Genomic DNA, 22,038 nt, shown 5'->3' with positions numbered 1-22,038 from the left:
CTCTGGGCTCTGGGCTGCTCTCCCTTCTTGAGTGAGCACAGAGCCCCAGCGCGCTGGAACGGATCCCTAATAAATCCCCCTTGCCATTGCATGAAGCTAGTCTCGTGTGGTCTTTCCTTCTCCGACGTTTCACCGGACCCTTACAACATAAATACAGTTATCTCCGGCGAAGGGGGGATCAGGAAGTGTGGACCGTGGAGGCGGCGATGGAGCCCCGAGCAGAGGCAGGAGGCTCCCGGCCCGCTGTCCCCGGAGCCGAGCCGAGTGGAGGATGCAGCAGCTGCAGCAGCTGCAGCCTCAGGGGCAGCAGCTGGGGGGCCAGGGGGCGGCGCCGGGGGCGGCCCAGGGGGTCCTGGGGCCAGGGCCCTGCCTGAGGCGGGAGCTGAAGCTGCTAGAGTCCATCTTGCACCGAGGCCACGAGCGCTTCTGCATTGCCAGCGCCTGCCTGGACGAGCTGAGCTGCGAGTTCCTGCTGGCTGGGGCTGGAGGGGCCGGGGCTGGAGGGGCCGGGGCTGGAGGGGCCGGGGCTGGAGGGGCGGGGCTGGAGGGGCCGGGGCTGGAGGGGCCGGGGCTGGAGGGGCCGGGGCTGGAGGGGCCGGGGCTGGAGGGGCCGGGGCGGGGGCCGCGCCCGGACCGCATCTGCCCCCACGGGGGTCGGTGCCCAGGGATCCCGTCCGCATCCACTGCAACATCACGGAGTCGTACCCTGCTGTGCCCCCCATCTGGTCGGTGGAATCTGATGACCCTCACTTGGCGGCTGTCTTGGAGAGGCTGGTGGACATAAAGAAAGGGAATACTCTGCTCTTGCAGCATCTGAAGAGCATCATCTCCGACCTGTGTAAACTCTCCCACCTCCCTCAGCATCCTGATGTGGAGATGCTGGATCAGCCCTTGCCAGCAGAGCAGTGCACAGAGGAAGAAGTATCTTCAGAAGATGAAGACGAGGAGATGCCTGAGGACACAAGACCTAGATCACTATGAAATGAAAGAGGAAGAGCCAGCTGAGGGCAAGAAATCCGAAGACGGTGGCATCGGAAAAGAAAACCTGGCCATCCTAGAGAAGATCAAACAGAACCAGAGGCAAGATTACTTAAATGGTGCAGTGTCTGGCTCGAAGGAGCTCAGGGATATATACCGATCACAGAGTTTCAAAGGCGGAAACGATGCAGTTGAACTCGTGAATGACAGTCCATAGGATTGGAACGTCAAACTCCTCAAAGTTGACCAGGACAGCGCTTTGCACCATGACCTCCAGATCCTCAAAGAGAAGGAAGGCGCCGATTTCATCCTACTTAATTTCTCCTTTAAGGATAACTTTCCCTTTGGCCCGCCCTTGGTCAGGGTTGTGTCTCCAGTCCTCTCTGGAGGGTACGTTCTGGGCGGAGGTGCCTCTGCATGGAACTTCTCACCAAGCAGGGCTGGAGCAGCGCCTACTCCATAGAGTCAGTGATCACGCAGATCAGTGCCACACCGGTGAAGGGGAAAGCGCGAGTGCAGTTTGGAGCCAATAAGTCTCAGTACAGTCTGACGAGAGCACAGCAGTCCTACAAGTCCTTGGTGCAGATCCACGAAAAAAAAAAACGGCTGGTACACACCCCCAAAGGAAGATGGCTGACCCCGGAGCGTCACCCCTCCTCCTCCCCCAGGCACCACTGGACCAATACCTTTGAAGGCTGTATCTGGACCTCACGCTGCCTCTGGGGTTCCCTCCCTCATTTTTCCTGGACCTGATAGCTCTGCGTATTGCAGGACAATGATGGCTATTCTAAAGGCTAAGGAAAAAAACAAAAAAACCGACAGAACTGTTTCAAGTACTCAAGACTGACTACAGACCAACAACCACCTTGCTGGAACCCTTGCTAGCAGGCATTCTTATAAAGAAACTCTGAGCCTCCTTCTATTGCTGGAAACTCAGCTGTGCTCCAGACTAGAGCCTCCTTACCTATGCTATGGATTTTTAATTTATTTTCTCTTATTTCATGTACACTGCTTTTTTTGGTTACAGTGTATGATGGATGTGCATGAAAAAAATGTATCTTTGGTAAAACAATTACAGTTTGTTAATTTGGAAAATAAGTAAATAAATAAATACAGTTATCTCCTACCCCCTACCCGGCAAAGGCACCAAAAACATCTATTGGAGAAAAGATAGGCTCTTCAACAATTGGTGCTGGGAGAGCTCGAAATCCATATGCAGCAAAATGAAATTAAACCCCCATCTCTCACCTCGCACAAAACTCTACTCAAAGTGGATCAAGGACCTAGGAATTAAACCAGAGACCCTGCAACTAATAGAAGAAAAAGTAGGCCCTCATCTACATCACATTGGCTCAGGCCCCGACTTCCTTAACAAGACCCCTAAAGCACAAGAAATGAAATTGAGACTCAATAAATGGGATAGACTCAAATTGAAAAGCTTCTTCTCAGCAAAAGAAACAATCAATGAGGTGAACAGAGAGCCTACGGAATGGGAGAAAATTTTTACCACATGCACATCAGACCGAGCACTAATCTCTAGGATATATATATAAAGAACTCAAAAAACTAAACACCAAAAAATTAAATAACCTGGGCTGGGGCTGTAGCTCAGTGGCAGAGCGCTTGCCTACCTTGCCTACTTTGCACTAGGTTCCATCCTCAGCATCACATAAAAATTAACAAATAAAATAAAGGCATTCTGACCATCTACAACTACAAAAAATTAAAAAGCAAATAGTCCAATCAATAAATGGGCTAAGGAGCTGAATAGACACTTCTCAGAAGAAGATATACTATCAATCAACAAGTACATGAAAAAGTGCTCAACATCTCTAGCTATAGAAAAATTCAAATATCTACCGCTGTTTACCTGTGATGCCAGCTACTCAGGACGCTGAGGCAGGAGGATCGCAAGTTCAAAGCCAGCCTCAGCAACGGAGCAAGACCCCCGTCTCAAAAATAAATTAAAAAATACAACAAAATAAAAAGAACCAGGGCTGTGGCAGGAGCCCCTGGATTCAGTCTCCAACACCCACTCCAGGGGCAGGGGCACAGCTGGGTCGTTAGTACTTGTCCACCATGTGTCCACCCTGTGTTCAACCCCCAGCCCAGAAAGAGAAAGAAATTAAAACTGAGGAACTAATTTTTTTTAAAACACACACACACACACACACACACACACACAGTTATTTAGCTTCAGAGCAAGTCAGGCTTAGGGCTGCAACGGGGAAGCCTGTGGAGTCAGATTTTGCCTGAAATAGATCTCGTGTATTTCAGGTGCACATTTTTTTTTTTTTTTAAAGAGAGAGGAGAGGGGGAGGGAGAGAGAGAGAGAGAAAGAGAGAATTTATTTATTTATTTTTTATTTTAGTTCTGGGTGGACACAACATCTTTGTATCTGGTGCTGAGGATCGAACCCCGGCCGCATGCATGCCAGGAGAGCGCGCTACCGCTTGAGCCACATCCCCAGCCCCGAGGAACTAATTTTTTAAAAATATTTTAAGGGCTGGGGTTGTGGCTCTGCTGTAGAGCACTCAGCTCGCACCTGTGAGACCCTGGGTTCGCTCCTCAGCACCACATAAAAGTAAATAAATAAATAGGCAAAATAAAGAGATTGTGTCCGCCTATAACTATAAATAAATGAATATTTTTAAATGTACTTAAAATGTGGTTTTAGTCCTGTGTTAATTTTCCAGACGGAGGGGTTGAGACACATCCCCAGCCCTTTTCATTTTTTATTTTGAAATATTTTGAAACAAAGTCTCGCTAAATTGCTTAGGGCTTCGGTAAATTGTTGAGGTTGACCTTGAATTTGCAATCCTCCTGCCACAGCCTCCTGAGTCCCTGGGATTATAGGCAGGTGGCACTACACCGGCCACTAATTGTTTTGGTGGGTGGGGAAGGGTACCAAGGATTGAACCCAGGTGCACTTACCCACTGGACCACATCCCCAGCCCTTTGTATATTTTATTTGGAGTCGGTCTCGCGAAATTGCTGAGACTGGCTCTGAACTTGTGATCCTCCTGCCTCAGCCCCTTGAGCTTCTGGGATTACCAGTGTGTGCCACCACCCCCTGGCCACCATGAATTTTGTAGTACTTTGGACAGCCCAAAGCTGTAAGATTCTTCCTGCCACAGGCAGATGCCAGGGTTCTGCATAGATTCCTGGTAGTAAACCCCTTCCAGAACGTTCCGGGGAACGCCCGGATCATCTCCTCCAAGGGCTCAGGTCAGACACCCTCCCAATAAACTTTTCCCCAGTTCCAAAAATTAATTGATGTGCTGGCACCTTCCTAGCCTTTAAATGCTCCCAAGCCTGGGGACAGTGTCGCTTCCCTGCCTCTTCCCGTCCCCGCTGCCTCCCGCAGGCTCGCTTCCTCTGCCGTCCCCTAGTGGTCGCAGTTCTCCCCAGAGCCAGTTCTCTGACCCTGTCATTGTCCCATTTAGCAAATGCTCCAATCATCTTAGGCCAGGCCAGCCCGGGTAGGGCAGAAGGCCATCTGATTTGCAGGGAGGGGGAGGGGTATGGGGAGAGGAAGGGGAGGGGATGGGAGGGGGAGGGGAGGGGGTGCGGAGGAGGAGGAGGGGAAGGGAGGGGGAGGGGAGGAGGGGAGGGGAGGCGGAGGGGAAGAGTCCTGACCAGCTGCAAATGGGAGGGGCGGCTCCCTGGTGCAAGGAAACCTCCTGCTGGTCACTGACCCTGAGGGGGGCTGTGCACAGAGAAGTTTGCACAACCTGGCTCCAGCCTCCAGGTTGACCTTGTCCCCCCCCCCAGCCCCCAGGCTTAGCTCTGGACCACTCCCCCAGGACTCTACGTACTGGAAGCCCTGGGACCTCCCAGATTCCAGGAACCTCAAGCTTGCAGAATTTATGGTTAAGGCGCCTCAGGGCGAGAGAACTGGCTTCATCAGTCCCTCCAAATACTCAAATAGGCAGGAAAACCGGGCGCCATGGAGCACGCCCATAATCCCAATGGCTTGGGAGGCTGAGGCAGGAGGATCGCCAATTCAGAGCCAGCCTCAACAATTTAGGGAGACCCTAAGCAACTTAGTGAGACCCTGTCTCCAAATAAAATATTGAAAATAGGGCTGGGGATGTGGCTCAGACTTAAAGGTGGAAAGTGTAAGGGTCCGGCGGAGCATCGGAGAGAGAGAGACCACACAAGAGACTGGCTCCATGCAATTGGCAAAAGGGGATTTATTGGGGATCCATTCCAGCGCGCTGGGGCTCTGTGCTCACTCAAGAAGAGAGAGCAGCCCAGAGCCCAGAGCAGAGGTCAAGCAGAGCTTAAGTACACTTTCTGGAGAGGGTGGGGGGCTTTGCATACATCAGAACAAATCATCATGAGGCACGGGGAAATTGAACAACAACTTTGAGACGTGATTGGCACATTCATTGGCGGGAACAGGACGGAGGGGGTGATTGGTCACTCCTAAGCGGGATACACATTCAAACTGATTGGTTCGGGCCCTGTGACAAACTGCACAGGGCCCTAGGCTGAATGGCCAGTAGGGCGTTGTCTTAACTATCTCAGGAATCTGGGTGTAACAGAGGAATTTAATAATACCTAATCTTTTACATTTTAATTCAAGCTTTCCACCTTAGAAACTTTACCCTTTCAGAAAGCTGTTCAGAGAACCATCACTGGGTGGGACTTATGTTCTGAGCAGACCTTGTAGGTCATCTCTGAGCCCCAGGGGCGCCCAGATTAGATCAGAGGCTAAAACCTTCGTGCAGCCCAGCCCCAGTGGCTGGCAGGACAGATGATTTTACCCTCTTGTGCAGTGATTGTGGGATTCTTTTTTTTTTTTTTTTTTTAATCTTTGTTTTTAAGAGAGAGAATTTTTTAATATTTATTTTTTAGTTGTAGGCGGACACAAGATCTTTGTTTGTATGTGGTGCTGAGCATTGAACCACGGCCACACGCATGCCAGGCGAGCAGGCTACCGCTTGGGCCACATCCCCAGCACTGTGAGATTCTTTGAGAACTGCTCACCTTCCTCCTTGACCTTAAGTTCTGTGAGGAAGGCGCTGCTGTTTACTCTCTGATTGGACCTCACTGAGCCTCTGCTCTGGGGGAAATGCATGGTCAATCATCAACAGAGTGAGCCTGTGACCCTAGCAGCTGGGGAGGCTGAGGCAGGAGGATGGCAAACTGGAAGCCAGCCTCAGCCATTTAACCAGGCCTTGCCTCAGAATTAAAAAGGACTGGGAATATAGCACCCTGGTAGGGTGTCCCTGGGTTCGTGTCCCTGGGTTCAAATCCCTGTACCAAAAAAACAAAAGTAAACCAACACATTGCCTGGGTCTCTAAGTTCCTGGGTAAAGAGCCCTCTGTCCTACATCCCTGGGTTCTGTCCTTGGCACTCACAGCCAGCAGCAGTAGCACAAAGGCAGGAAGGAAGGACTCAGACTCCCTCCTCCCAGCACCTCAGGGTTTCACACTTGCAAACAGTAGGCGCCACTGTTAAGTGGAATTCAGGACCCCCAAAAGACCACCCGAGACCGAGATCGTGGTAAGCAGCAAAGAGGTGTTTATTGCGAGCTGGCTCGGTCCTCCACGCACACACAGCAACTTGAACTGATTGGTTTAAACCACAAGGTGAGAAGTGCTGAACTACTTGGTTTCCCAACATGGTATCAACCACCAAAAACCACTGGGGGGTCATCTGGCATCCCAGGTATTTCCCTGTCTCATGCTGATTGGTGGCTGCTAGGGGGTGGCTATGGGTCCCCACCTAGCCTGAGTCTGGGACACCTGGCACAGCAGATCTCTCCTGTTATTTGCAGATAAACAACTCAGCAGGGTGGGTATGTGCTTAGGAGTGCTCTGTGGGTCTTTCCAAGGACAAGGTCATGCTCCTTCCTTGGTCAGGCTTTGCTCTGAGGTAGAGGCTGGTTTTTCAACAACAGGGAGTGAGTGGGGTCCTCCTCAGCAGAGGCAGACATCTACTTAGGAAAGCAAGGAATACACGTTCAGGGGAGAATGTGGGCCATCTCGGGAGAGAGAGAGAGAGAGAGACACAGCCAGGTACAGTGGCACACGCCTGTAATTCCAGCAGCTTGGGAGGCTGAGGCAAGAGGATCGCAAATTCGAGGCCACCTCTGCAATTTAGCAAGATCCTGTCTCAAAAGAAAAAGGTCTGGTTCCTCAGGATCCTTGGGCTGATATGGTCTCCACTGTCTAACCCAGCAGAGATCCTGGGAAGTCCCTTAAATTATAGGTCACTAAAAATGGCTTATGTCTTTACTGGATGTATTTATTGGTGGGCTCCAGGACAGCACCCAGGGTAATTTTCATAAGTGGGTGATTTTACAGTAACTCGAAGGTTTACAGAGTTCTCAGAAATTGGCCAGTGACAGGCCTAAGGCAGGCAGCACCTCAGATTAAAATGACATTTCCTTGTCCTGCCCATCTACCTATTTTTCCCACTTATCTCAAAAGCAATCATATTACTCCTATGGTCACAAAAGCATCTTTTCTTCTATTGGGGTTGAACCCAGGGGCACTTAATAACTGGACACAACCCCAGTGTCCCCTCCTTTTTTAAAATTTGATTTAGAGACAGGGTCTCATGGAGTTGCTTAGGACCTCACTAAGTTGCTGAGGCTGGTTTCAAACCTGCCATCCTCCTGTTCCAGCCTCCCAAACCTCTGGGATTTCAGGTGTGCGCCACCACACTGGGTTCATAGCAGCATTACACATAAGACCAAAGGGTAGGGAAACCCCTGTGTTTATCCAGAGATGAATGGGGGTTCTGGTGTGGCTCAGTGGTAGAGCCCTTTCCTGGCAGGTCCAGGGCCCTGGGCTCCATCCCCAGCGCCAACAAAAAAGTGCTGGGGGAGGGTGTGGAATAGACTTGACCTGGGCTGCCCTGCTCAGTGGCTCAGGCCTCTAATCCCAGCGGCTCTGGAGGCTGAGGCAGGAGGATTTTGGAGTTCAAAGGCAGCCTCAGCAAAAGCGAGGCACTAAGCAACTCAGTGAGACCCCATCTCTAAATAAAACACAAACTAGGGCTGGGGATGGGCTCAGTGGGCGAGTGCCCCTGGGTTCAATCCCCAGTACCAAAAAGAGAGAAAAAAAAGGTGTCACCTGAACTGCTGGGGAGAAGGCGCAGGTACCACTTATGCACACAGAACCTTGGTGATGTCAACCAAGAATAAAATCAGCGAAGTCTAAAAGAATGGAAATTGCATTCACTGGGGGCTAATTGGGATTGCAGTCTGGGAAACACAGAAGCTGCCTGGATGGCCCAGCGGCATTTTTACCCCACCTGCACCTGGCTTGTCTTTGAGGTGAGGCTGCCTGGGCCAGGAGTCCCTGTTCAGGTGTGCAGACTGAAACCAGTCCTATCTGTGCCTGGCCAGTCTCCCCAGGTGACCTCCAACCTCATTAAAATAAAATGCAGATATTCCTCCCCTTAATTGCTTTCCCTCCCCTTTGGCTACATCCTGCCCTCCTTCCCAGGGTGAGGGCTGATGACATGTTCATCTCCCACTGTCTTCTTAGGCAAGAAAGAAACACCCTTTCACTGATCAATCAGTGCAGGATCTAGCCCTTGGCTCTGAAAGAGAACCCAGCACCCCGCCCCCACCCCCCCACCCCCCCACCCCCCACCCCCAATCACCCAAGACTGTCTCCAAAGGGTCCTGAGGATCCTGCAGAGAGCTAGGCCCAGAGGGGTTCTTGGCAGGGAAGGTAGAACAGAATCTCAGCACACACCAGGCAAAGGCAGAGAGAAAGGTTTATCTGGGAAGTTCAGGTTCATTCAAGGGAGGATGGGGGCAATCTCAAGAGGGTCACCTTTGGATAAGACAAGGAATGGGCTCTCAGGGGAGAAGGCGGGCCACCTCCAGGGAGAGAGGGCAGCCTGTGGTGTGGGTGTTCATATTTGCAGAGGCCAGTGCCAGGGGCTGGACCCAGGTGGAGGCGGGTGGGGCTGCACAATTTTATGCTGGTTTCCCTGAGTTTCACCTGCCCTCAGGTTCCAGGGGAGGAAAGGGCTGGTCACTCAGGAGCTATAAAGGCTCCTGGGTGCTTCCTGCATTTCAATGACTTTGGGGTGTTTCCTTTAAGATGGAGCAGCTCTCTGGGTATCCCAAATCCCTCTTTCATTGGGCTCAAAATCAGAGACTGAAGCTGTTTGACAGCAATGCAGGAGGCTCTGGGGTTCAAGTGGCAGGCCAAGCTCAGCAATTTAGCAAGGCCCTAAGCAATTTAGAGAGACCCTGTCTCAAAGTAAAAAATAGGAAGGGCTGAGGATGTGGTAAAGCACCCCTGGGTTCAGGGCCCTGTAGCAAAAGAAAAAGAGAAAAAGGGTTAGTTGCTTCCTTCTGGCAACATTTCTGCCAACTTGGTTCTTACCTGTTTTGCTCCACAGATTCCAGCCAGAGGACCTCCCTCCATCTACTGGCATCTGGAAATGGGGCCAAGAGGAAGGATTTGAAGGAATGCCTCCCCCACCAGCTATTCCAAATGGTCTCTGACTCTCTGTGTTGCTGAGGGCCAGTCCTTGTCCCATGTCAATCCAATAACGAGGACAGTTTGGAGAAAAAGGGAAAAGAAGGTTTACTGCTTTGGGAGCAAAGAAACACAGGGGACACTCCTGTCCCAGAGGCTGGGATTCTGCCCATCCGCAGGAACAGGGGCTTTTTAAGAGGTGACTCAAAGGCTCCATTCCAGGGGCTCCCTGTTGGAGCTGGATTCACCTGTCAATGTGAGAGAGAGGCATTTCTGAGACCTTTCCCCAAAGTCTGCATTACTGGGTTCCTGTGGTGGGTGTGTGCTCAGGGAGAGAGAAATGAGCCTCAAAAGGAGAAGAAAGGTGATCCTGTTTCCCTGAGATTGGGGGGGGGAGAGATTAGGGAGGAGCAGGGGGAGGGGAAGAGACAGAAACAGTCCATTTCAAAAAAACACTTGCCAGGGCAGAGCAGCCAGGGCTGTATTGAAAGCATGAGGTGGAGCCCCCGTGTACACAGGTGTCACCTCTTTTCTAAGTGTGTTTACTCAATGGGAGCAGTGTTGGGCTTCACAAGGTGTCTGAGACAGAAAAAAAAATGCTGGCTCGAATTTAGACACAGCCTTAGTTAGCGTCCACAGCCTGAAAATCATTTTACTATCCCCTTATTTATAGACATGAATTAATTTAATTGTCTCCATAGATATTTCTAACAAATGCTATAATGGATGTCAGAATGCATTCATTCCTGTTCACAGGAGGAAAGCATTCTTCCCTGACAAATTTCAGACAATAAAACTATTCAGTTAGAGGGGATGGTGCACGTTTTATCTTCCCACAAATGCCAACAAGTCAATCTCCAAAAATATGAACCAGTACAAAAGCCAGGTGACAGTGCACACCTGTCATCCCAGCAGCTCAGGAGTCTGAGGCTAGAGGAATGCACCTTCAGCAAGGCTCAGCAACTCTGAGACCCCGTATGGAAAGGAAAATATAAGAAGGGCTAGGAAATCTTTAAAAATACAAAAGCCAGGCACAGTGGTGCATGACTGTCATCCCAGCGACTCAGGAGGCCCAGGCAGGAGTATCACAAGTTCAAAGCCAGCCTCAGCAATTTAGGGAGGCCCTAAGAAACTCAGTGAGACCCTGTCTCTAAAAAAAAATAAAAATGTTTGGGGATGTGGTTCAGTGGTCAAGCACCCCTGCATTCAATCCCTGGTACCAAAAATAAAATAAAACAAAAATCGAAGAGGTTGGTCTTGTTTTTCTTGATTTGTTGGGTTTGGGATTCTGTGTGTGCACCACGTGTGTGTGTTTGGGTGTCTTGCTGGGGACAGAATGAAGGATTTCCCAGAGGTTAACAAGTGCTCATGAGCTACATCCCCAGTCCCTTTGTATTATTTCATTTTTATTAGGAGACAGTTTTGCTAAATTGCCCCTGGTGACCTTGAACTCCTGACCCTCCCGTCTCTGACTCAAGTAGCTGGTGCTCTGCACCACTGCACATGCCAGAGGAGCCATCTAATTTGGGGAGGGTTGATACTGAGGATTAAACCCCGGGGTGCTCAACCTCTGGGCCACATCCCCAGCCCTTTTGAGTATCTTATTTGGAGACTGGGTTTCCCTGAGTTGCAAAGGGTCCTGTGGAGCTGCTGAGGCTGGCTTTGAGCTCACAGTCCTCCAGCCTCAGCCTCCTGAGTTCCAGAGATTGCAGGCATGCCACTGCACCTGGCCACAGTGTCCATCTTTGAGGGCAGGACTTTGTTCTCGTGACCACCACTTTGTTCCCAGCAGGTACCTGAAGTGTGCAAAGGGGTGAGGCGAGGAGCAGTGGCAGTTTCTGTGCTGGGACTGAAGCGGGGACTCCAGCAGCTCGGCAGACACTCTACCTGGGTGGTGTCTCCAGCCTTGGGTGGGGCGCATCCCAGGCAGGACCCTGAGCAGCAGTATTAGGTAAGGAGACAGACCTGTCCTAAGAATCTGTAGACTTTCATGTCATCTTGAACTTGGCTGAGTTATTTTGAGGTCCCTGGTCTGTGACCCCCTCATCAGTCCCCCTTCATCCGAGGCCAGGAGGGACAAGGCCCGCCAGCATGGTGATGAACCCAGCCTAATTCCCTCCTAGATTGGGAGCCACCTCTTCACAAAAGTTAATTTCTCTTTTACTATAAATCACTGCGATTTCTAAACTTGCTTGGAATGCCTGCCCGTGCCTCGAACTCACCATGCCTGGCTTCCCCTGACCAGATAACACCCCCTCTGAAACCTCAGCTGTGCCTCATAAACTCTGACGTTGGATCCCAATTCACTCCCTAAGTGCTGAACCCTGTAGACCATTAACCTACTGCCTGCCTTTGGGTTATGCTTGTCAAAATCCTGTTCTCTGTAAGTTCTCAAGACACCCCCTTTGTGACTTGTAGTGCTATAAAGCTGTGCTCCTAGAGAGCTGGGGGGCTGTTCTCTCACCCACAGGTTTCTGGAGAGACAGTCCCGGCTGGTTGGAATTACAGGCTTCCTTTAATTTATTTTAAATTGGAGTTGGGGGTCTTTCCCTGGCGGTTTAAGGATGGCTGGATCAAACCCAGGGGGCCCTTCAGAACCCTGAAGCCGGCTTACTCCACCCCCAGGAGACCTTGGCAGCCCTCCCTGGGTGCACCCCTGAGCCTCCAGCCCCAGGGCAGAGCAGCCCCAGCCAAGGTCACAGCTTAGGCCTGCAGCCTGCAACTTGGAGAGTGGAGTGTGTCCTTGGGGGACCTGGGAGGAGGCTGGGGGCTCCCCAGGCTGGAGGAGCAGTGACTGGAGTGGGCTCAGGTAGGTGGGTGGTGGACCAATTCCCTGGCCCTAAACAGATGGGGCTCCAGCCCGGCAGGAAGGAGGACACCCCGGGAAGTGGCTGGTGAGCAGCTGAGGCTGTGTGGGTGGGTCCTGTGGTTCCCGCACAGCAAGCCCCAGCTCCTGGGGGGAGTTGGAATCCAGCCAGGAAACCCCTCCCAGGGCGGGCCACAGCAGGGGGCGGGAAGGTGGGGCGGGGGGCGGGAAGGTGGGGCGGGGGGCGGGGGGCGGGAGGGTGGGGCGGGGGGCGGGAAGGTGGGGCGGGGCCAGCCTGCAGGTGGGCTATTTAAGCCCGGGGTCTTGAGGGTGTGGTCCCATTCTTCTGACGGGAGCCTCCGCAGCCATGGAGAAGATGGGAAGAGAGTTCGCTGTCCTGGAAGAGTTGGAAAGAAAGGTCGCTGCCCTGGATGAAATGGCCGCCAAGGACCCAGAGATCGCTGCCATGAGTGAGATTGAAAAGATTCACTTTATGATGGGTGAGCGAGTTGGGAGCAGCACGGGCTGGTGCTGGAAGGGATGTCACAGGAGATGGGCTGTCTCTGAAGAGGCGTCCGAGGGGAGTTCCTGGAGAGTAGGGGGGTCTTGTTTGGGACAAGCGGTTTTCTGCGCCATTCAAAGCACAGGCTTCATGAACGAAGGCTCATTATGTGGGAAGTCTCAGGGAGTTTGAGACAGACCCTAATTACCTTCAAACCAGCTCCTGGTTTCTGAGCCTGAGGGCAGTTTACCAAGGCTCTATGACCCAGGCTGGGGAGGGGGCGCTCTGTGGGGCTGGAGTGCTGTCAGGCCATGAGTTAAAGCCCAGAGTGCATTTCCCTTTGGTCTCAGTGGTCTCAGACCACTTTTTGCTGAGGCTGGCTTTGAACTCGATCCTCCCAACCTCCCAAGCCCCTGGACTTACAGGCGAGGCCCCCACACCGGGCTCAGATGTGGAATCTGAGGTGAAGATGTGCATAGGTGCCTGAGCAGAGCTTGGGGCCCAGTGGCCCCTGAAAGTGCCTTCAGCCATGGGATGGGGAGGGCAGAGCAGGCTGGAGGCCAGGGCTCACTGCTCTGGGGTGAGGCCCCTTCCTGGCCTGCCCCCCTGGGCCGAGGCTCCTGAGAGCGCAGCAGCCGTTTCCAGGACCATCTCAAGGCTGGCGAGGGGCAGGGCTGGGCTGGGAGGCGGAAGCCAGGTCTGACCCTGGGGCTGGTCCAGGTGTCACTTCCTGTCCACTGTGCTGCGGCCCACCTTGCCAGCTGAGTCCCTGTGGCCCAGGGCAGGGCAGTGTCAATGGGGGTGGCTGGGGATGGTCTGTGGGGCTTCTCTGATTTTCTTCTTTCTCCCAGGCACATCACCATCCAGGGAGACTACTTTGATCCTCAGCAAGGAGCAGGTGGAGAGGCTGGAGAAGTACGTCAGGAAGTACCCCTTTCCATCCAACAGTACCCTGCTGGCCCTGGCCTCCCGCCTCGGCCTAGAGGAGCAAGACCTTCCACTCCTGCAGGTGGGACTCAGGCTCCACTCACCCCTACCTTGCCCTGGCAGGGGAGGGCCTGCCTGCCTGCTGGCTGTTGCCCAGTGCCCTTTCAGGACCCAGACCCCAGCACCCTCTAAACCCGAGGAGCCCCTGGCCGAGTCCCCCCATCCCTGGGCTCTGGGTCCTCTCCCTGGGTTTCTCCTCCTTGCCTTTGATCTCCAGAGCCCAAGGGACCTCTGTGTTTTGGTTCTCTTTTTGCAGAGCTGGGCACAGAACCCAGGGCCTTGGCTCCCAGTGTCAGACCAGCTCCCCACCACCAAGCCAGCACCCCACCCTTATATTGCATTACCCAGGGTGGCCTGTTTTAGCCCTCCAGACCTGGATTAGAAGCACATGCCCTGTCCCAGCGCCGGCCCCCACATGCACCTTCCTCCTGGGGCCCAGGCAGGTGTGAGAACTCCCTCTTACATATTTCCGTGTCCCCTTTGTCTCCCCAGAGAGTGTATCGTCTGAAAAATTCACGTCTTGGAGGCCTACCCCCCGAGCCCTCATGCTCATCCGGCACCCCCCCCTTAGTCTGGGTAGGCGCATCCTGGTCCACATACTTTCTTGTATGCCCATCCTGCAAACGTGTCCACTCCCAAGGACCCGGAGAAATTCCTGAGGCCCGTAGGAACCGCCAGGGCAATGCCCAGGAGAGGTCCTGGCCCCGAGATGAAGAGGAACTAGAAGAAGCCTTGAGGAGACTCTCCACTGCAGAGGCTGAGTACCGTGACCTTGAAGACACAGATGAATCAGATGCAGGAGATTTCTGAGTGGATGGGGGTCCTGCACCTGCCCCCTTCCACAGGTCCCACAGGTCCTCTCTCTGGCTACTATTCATCACCTGTCATTTGAGTCACCTGGGAGTGTCTGGGTCTCCAGAGTGGAATGGGTGTTCCTGGGTGCACTTCCTTCCCTTCCTTCTCCTTTGATTGCAAAGTAGTAAAACTTCTTTTTTTCTCAAAACTGGGTCCTCATTATTAGATTGGCACTGGAGACAAAGACTAAACTCTCAGTAATATAAGCACTGAGTGAAGGCCCTTGCATATATTTCTTTCTCTTTCTTCTTTTTTTCTTTTTTGGAAAATAGGAGTGATAGTGCTGCTTATTGCAAAAGGTTTCTGAAGGGTTTCAATGAGGTCATCCACAGGACGGCTGGGCTGACACCTGCCTTGCAGAGAAGTGCAGGCCCTGGTTCTCCATGGGAGGACTTTGACTGGAAGTAGGTTTTCCATGATCCAGATAATGATCTCTAAATCAGTTATCATCTGTTTGGGCTGGGGTGTGGCTAGAGCATTTGCCTAGTGTGTGCAGGGCCCTGGGTTTGATCCTCAGCACCACATAAAAAAATAAATAAAACAAGGATTGTGTCCAACTACAACTAAAATAAATATTTTTTAAAAAAGGCCTCTGCTAGGGGTCTGGAAGAGGCATTTTCATGAGGTTTATGAAATTCAAACTATTTCCCTGGTTGCATTAAGCCATATTTGCTCTTTTAACTTTTTTTCTTCATGGGCTGGTAGAGATTTCCTGGGGCTCTGTGATGTGTGATGACAAGATCTCTTGGCTGATAAGCTATGTGCTTGTGTAATCTTCTGTTTTAAGTTTTCCTCAGTTTTAATTATAACTCCTATGGGAACTGTGTTAGTCAAGGATCTTCTGGGAGATGGAAATAGAAAAAATAGAAAATATAATAGAAAGACCTACATACAGGTATAGCTACGTGGGGAGGGTTTACAAAGGGAATTGATTTTTCTAATTAGGAGGATTCCCACATAGACCTTCTGCAGGCTGGAGACCTGGGATTCTGGTAGAGGGGCCCAGTTGAAGTCTAAAGGCCCTGGAACCACTGATGGCAATGGTGGAACTCTCAGTCTCAGGGCTGGGGACATAGCTCAGTGGTGGAGTGCCTGCCTAGCATGCATGGAGCCCTGGGTTCAATCATTTGAGAAACAAAATGGTGGTTCATTTTCACAATACAGTGTTCAGCCTTCCTTGGGTCCTACGTGACTATTTAAATAATAGCCCTTCCCTCTGCCCATCCCAATATTTAAAGTAGCCAATCAAGTCTTTTGTACTTCTGAGCTCCTCCAATCTGGGCCAAGAGCAGCCCTGCATTGGGATATGAGCAGGAGGACTGCCTGCCCAGGCTTACTTGCCATCCAGGTTCTTGTGGCGCCCCCTTCTGACAAAGTAAAGTTTGCTTTGCCCATCCATTAAAAAAAAAAATTAATTATTTGGTGCTGAGGATCTAAGCAAGGCAAGTGCTCCACCACTGAACTACAACCTCAGCCCTGCCCACCCTCTTTTGAGTACATATTTGATTTCTTGTGACACCTGAATATTGGTGAAACTCCCTAGTACTGGGGGTGGCGTGGGGAGTATCTCAAGTACCAGGTGCAAAGTTCTTATGTGCATTAAAACTCAGGGTATAATCTCCATCCAAGACCAAGTCCTGAGAAGCTGGACAGCAGCTGGCACAAGTCCTGAGTCTTGAGGGTAGATGTGGAGTTCTGCGTTCCAAGGGCAGGAGGAGGGCATCAGCTCCAGGGGAGAGATTGCAAATACATGTTTCCTCTACTTTTGTTTTCTTTTGCTCTCAGCTGATCAGCTGGTCCCTACCCACACTGAGGGCAGGTCTTCCTCCCTTGGTCCACAGTTCAAATGCCACAAACATCACACAGCTATTCCAGAAGTAGTGTTTGCCAGCCACGTGTGTACCCTTAGAGGGAGCAAACTGACACCTAATATCAACCACCACAGGGAAGTCAAACATTTTAAAATTAGAGGCTGGGGCTGGCACTGTGGCTCAGCGGTAGACTGCACGTGTGATGCACTGGGTTCGATCATGAATAAAACAAAGGTATTGTGTCCAACTACAACTAAAAATATATGCAAAAGATTAAATGCTATAAAAATTTGAAAATTATTAGGCTTCTTGAAGTCAACTCCTTGAGAAGTGGTACATAGACTAATATTAATTTGGCCCTCTAAAAAGGGGTCTTATTATCTGAGCACATCATTATTATATAATACTTTAAAGAATTGAACACAATGCTCAGTTTATTCACCATATTGGATTTCCTAACTCGGAAATGTGAAAACAATTTCAACAATTTTAGAATAATTTCCTTTATCTTATTGGTTTAGTTTGCTCTTACAGAGATTATAATGAAACAAAAGTAGAGCTCTTTGTTTATAATTTATTCATTAGACACTATAAAGCAAGCAATGACACATAAAATATCATGAAGTCCCCAAATAGTTCAGGTACAGCATCATGTATGATTTCTAAGATTCTCCTCACATAGGAGACTCGTAGACCATTGGAAAGCAGGCCATGGGACAATGAGACTTTAAGAAAGAAGCTCTCTAAAATGGACTTGACCAACCTCAAAAGGAGGTTTGAGGATATTTGAGGATAAAGAATGTGGAGTTCTGGGGCTGGGATTGTGGCTCAGCAGTAGAGCATTTGCCTAGCATGTGCAAGACCCTGGGTTGGATCCACAGCACCACATAAAAAATAAATAAAATAAAGGTCTGGCATCCAACTACAGCTAATAAATAAATATAAACAAAAAGTACGTGGAGTTTGACTTCCAAGGGCGACCAACATCTGCGCATGCATTTTAAACAAATAAAACATAACTTTGCAATAAAAGGAGATTTTTGCCCCCTTGAAACTCTCAATCAGCTAGGGCTCAGACAGCAGAAGGCATGGACTTTGTCCAACAACTCCCTCTCTTTGGAGAACAGGCAGAGTATTGCATTTGTTGTCCTAACTTAAGGTAAATATCCTTAGAAAAAAGGAGGAAAATAAAAAGAACTCCTGGATTACATGAGAGAGAAAATTTTTTAAAAAATTTGTTTTTAGTTATCCATAGACCTTTATTTCACTGTTTCTGTGGTGCTGTGAATCGAACCCAGTGCCTCATGCGTGCTAAGCAAGGGCTCCACCACTGAGCCACATCCCAGCCCGAAAAAGTACTTTTTGTGAGAGAGTCCCTGAAGGGATAGATGTCAAACGAAGCTTGGGGAGTAGCCATTGGTCTGTATTTCACCCACAGGTCCCACTTAGAGTTTAGGCAGCCATGGGAGCCACCCTTTCTTGTTCCAGTCCCCTTGGTGGTTATAACTGAATGCCATCCCTACCATAAGGTGGCTTTGAAACCTCGAGCCTCATTTCTCACGGTTCCCCGGGCTGGAAAGTCCGGGATGAAGGCAGGTTGGGCACCTGGACAGGGCCAGCGTCCAGCTCCTAGACAGGGCCTTCACGCAGTGTCCTGACGTGGTGGGAGAGGTGGGGGCTCTCTGGGTTTCCTTCAGAAGTGTGCTATTCCAGGTCCCCCCAATCTGTTCAGCCTGTGGTGGATGGGATTAGCCACCCTCAGAACCTCATCCTCTGCCCAAATTCCAGCCTCCTTCTGTTGTCACCTTGGAAGGTAGGATTTCAATGTGAATTTGGGAGCAGGGACACAAATGTTAGCATCACAGGTCACATGAGCTTCAGGTAGGAAGAGGTCAAATGGCAGGACTGTGGATCTTGTGTAAGATTTTCTAAGTGCACTTGACCTTAGTGGGTTCTCAGTGGGTAGGTGTTGAATCTGAGTAAGAAACCAGGTCTCATGGGACAACATGGTTTACTGTCCTCTCTGCCTGCACCCATCCCTGGACATCTGCCTCCTGATGTGCAGCTTGTTTATCTGGAAGGTTCTGAGCAGGCTGGGAACTTGAGTCAAGCTTATAACATTCACTTAGGTTACAAAGGAGAGCTTATTGGCTCAAACAACCGCACCAAGGGACCAGCAGGAGTCAGGTCCCAGATATGTGGATTGGAAGCCTCCCACCCTAGCCTCGCTGATTGCACGTGGGCTTTGCCACACCATAATCACAAGGTCTGACATCGCCCCCTCACCTCCTAACAGCTCAGCTAACAAAAGATTTCAAACTATGAAGATGGTTGTCCCATGCTCCCGGGAACAGGTGAATATAAATCCTGAGTCATCTCCCAGTTCCATGTCAAGAGGGTTTGTCAGTAACTATTATAAGCTGGGGATGTGGCTCAAGTAGTAGCGTGCTCGCCTAGCATGCGTGAGGCACTGGGTTCGATTCTCAGCACCACATAAAAATAAAATAAAGATATTGTGTCAGTAGCTATTAGAGCAGAGCATCCTTGCACTCTGACCAGCGATCCTCCCTCACTGTGCACATTCACCAAAGACTTGCAAGAAAATGTTCATAGCAATGCTTCTCGTAGACCCTTGATGAAGACCACCCTAGTGTCCCTCAGGAGAAACAGATGAACAGCCACAAAACATTCACAGAGCAGTAAAGGCCACGGGAGTGAGAATGCCGGGTCTGCTGGCCCTGCGCAGCCCAGGGTGGGCCTCCCCACAGCGCTCCACAGGGGAGCAGACACCGGGCAGGGTTCACTGGGGATGAAGTACAGACGCCAGTGTTGTCGGGACCCCCAGAGTGGCTCCTCCCGGTCGAGGGGGCATGGAGAGGGCTGGAAGGGATCTGTTTCTTCTTTTGGTTCTGTGGTTTTGGGGATTCAACCCAGGCCCACTAACCTAGTGCACTACCACTCTGCCTCATTCTTAGCTTCTGTTCTGTTTCTTAATATCAGTTAATGGAGAGTCTCATTATGAGAATTAACCTAGGTAACATGCATCTTAATATACATGTGTCTGTGTGTGTCACGGATAAACCAGCTGTGATTACCCACAATGGACCACTATTCAGTCCTGAGAAACAAAGCACTGACACATGCTGTAATGCAGACAGATCCCAAAACCATTCGAAGGAGTGAAAGAAACCAGGCACAAAATGTCATGTCTTGCATGATTCTTTTAGAGGAAATCCCCTGCGTATGCAAAGCAGGTGAGAGGCTGCCCAGGGCTGGATGGAGGAGGCAATGGGAGCAGCTGCTTAGTGGTTACAGGGTCTCCTTTCAGGTGATGAAACTGTTTTCATACTAAACAGAAGTGAGGGCTGGACAGTGCCATGACTGTGCTAAATGTCTCTGAATTGTTCACTTTTAAAAGGTCAATTGTGTGTCAGGTGATATGTATCCCCCATATTTAAAAAACTACAATATAATTTAATTGAAAAAGTTTGAAATGGTGGTGGGGGATTTGAAGTTCTCTGAAAATTTAGTTAACTTTCCAAAGATGATACAGGATCTTGATTTGAGTGCAAGCTGCTGCTCACGAATGCCAGCCTGGGTCCCCACCCCACACACGTTGTAATGGTCACCCCTGGGCTGTGGCTGTGCATTGTTTCAGGACAAGGAGTCCTCCATGTAGAAAAGTGGGCCAGTCGCTATTGATCAGAATGGTGAGGACTTGCAAGGACAGGATTCCATTTTGAGAAGTTGAAGAATCTGTAACTCCTGATCCTTTGAAAGCACCAAGAATTACCTAAGTGCTGTGGAGACATGAACAAGGGAGAGTCAGGTCACAGTCCACCTCAGCCTCCAGGGATTGGTGCCAACTCTCTCCCCCTCACCCCAAAGCTACCTTGATTTCTGAATCTATTAATTTTATGATTGCACAGCTAATTATTTTCATTAGCATTTTCAAAGCTTTTTGAGGCAGCCAGAAAGAAATAAGGGACCCAGAAAACAAAGCAGACATGACCCACAGGCCTCCGAGAATCCATCCATGATGTTTAGTACCAGGAGCTGGATCATCTGACCCTGTGATGGCAACAGGGACCCCATCACTGGTGGGGGACAGACAGCCCCCTCCCAGGTGTTGTTCTGTTAAAATTCTCTCTGGAGTGGCACTGGGATGGGTCCTGGGGCAGGGCCAGCACTGGCTCATGCAGTGCTTCAGGGACAGGAGAAGCCCCCAGCAAACAGCAGTTTAATGGGACCGGTGGCTTCTGCTCAGCACCACTGACTCCTATTTCCAGGAATAAGCACCTGATGGATGAGGGGCCTGAGGCTGAGTGTGAAAACCAGAGGGGCTTGGGCGTCTCTCCCAGAAGCCAAGTTCCCGAGCAGCCCAGGAAGAACTAGCACTGGCTGGAGCCCAGGAGTAAGTCCCCAGGAAGCCAGTTTAAGGAACAGGGACGCTCTGCATGTACAAGCAGCACAAGCACTGAGGCTGTGTCCCCGGGAGCCCTGGGACGTCCCTGGAGACCCAACAGGAAGGGTGACCACATCACTCCCCAGAGTCCCCATGAGTGCAGGGCTGTGACTGAGCCTAAGTGGAATGGCCACCCCACAGGACCCCTCGTGTCTGCACCAGTGTTGTGATGACGACTGCAGGGACCTTTCCAAAGAGTGGCAGCAGGAGTTTCCCGTGTGCACAGAGCCGGGAGGTGGCGGGGAAGACTGACTCAGCCACACCGAGCCGCTCTGACAGGCGAAGGTGCTCAGGCTCTGCGTCTGTCTCGGGCCCCTAGGATTGGCAGTTCCACGGGCAGAGAGGGCGGAGGGGATGTTCAGGAAAGCCTCGAGGAGGGGCGCGTTTGATGCTGCCTGTTGCTGAGTGGCCTCTGATGACGCCTCGCTAAGGTGATGGGCTGTGACCCAAACTTCCTAAGCCTCACTTCTGCCCTTTCTAGAGGCACATGATTCCTAACATGAGATCCTGAGGTCACTGTGAAAGGTAGATGAGCCATATCCCCAGGCCATCCCCCTGCCCCCGCCTTTTGATATAGAGTCTCTTTAAGTTGCTGAAGCTGGTCTTGAACTTGTGATCCTCCTGCCTCAGCCTCCAATTTGCTGAGATTACAGGAGTGTGCTATCCCACTCAGGTATACTCTGTTTTTCTTTTGGTCATCTTCTTTTCGTGGCACTAACCTCCTTCAGTCAAAGCCTGTCAAACACCTGTCACTTAGCCAGGCTCCTGCCTGCGAGTTCCCAGAGTCCAAACCCAACCTGCCTCCTGTTTCTGTGTGACCCATGAACTAATAGCTTTCCTCTTTTAAAGTGGTTCAGACCTTGCCTTTAAAAAAATAGCCAATAGTGATTGACATTTATGCCCCTGAAGTTTATATGAGAAATTTCTGGATGTATTTTACTCAGCATTATCTTTTTTTTTTTTTTTTTTTTTTTTGGCTGGTGGCTGCTTGGATCTGCTAAGGCAGAGTTGAATAGTTGTGTCAGGGACACTAAGTCTTTAATATTTCTAAAGGCAACATTTACTGCACCTTCCTCTAGGTCATGGCAAGTCCTCAAGTGTCCCCCCCACTCAGTTCAAAGGGCTCTCACACTGTGGGTTTGAGAAGACCCCAATCCCACCCTTCCTGGCCGCC

At 50.7% G+C, this 22,038-nt stretch overlaps 1 pseudogene across 1 annotated transcript; it reads left to right on the top strand.

Annotated features, from left to right (window-relative positions):
* The first annotated feature begins 599 nt into the window (after positions 1 to 599).
* On the top strand, positions 600 to 1,678 carry LOC308638144 (ubiquitin-conjugating enzyme E2 Q1-like; annotated as a pseudogene). The gene has a single exon. The product of its transcript is annotated as a ubiquitin-conjugating enzyme E2 Q1-like (transcript).
* The last annotated feature ends 20,360 nt before the right edge of the window (positions 1,679 to 22,038 follow it).

Source organism: Spermophilus citellus, assembly GCF_964194105.1.
Source record: "Spermophilus citellus genome assembly, chromosome: 18".
Lineage (NCBI taxonomy): Eukaryota > Metazoa > Chordata > Mammalia > Rodentia > Sciuridae > Spermophilus > Spermophilus citellus.
The sequence above is the reverse complement of the archived record's forward strand: the minus strand, read 5'-3'. Positions and strand labels throughout refer to the sequence as shown.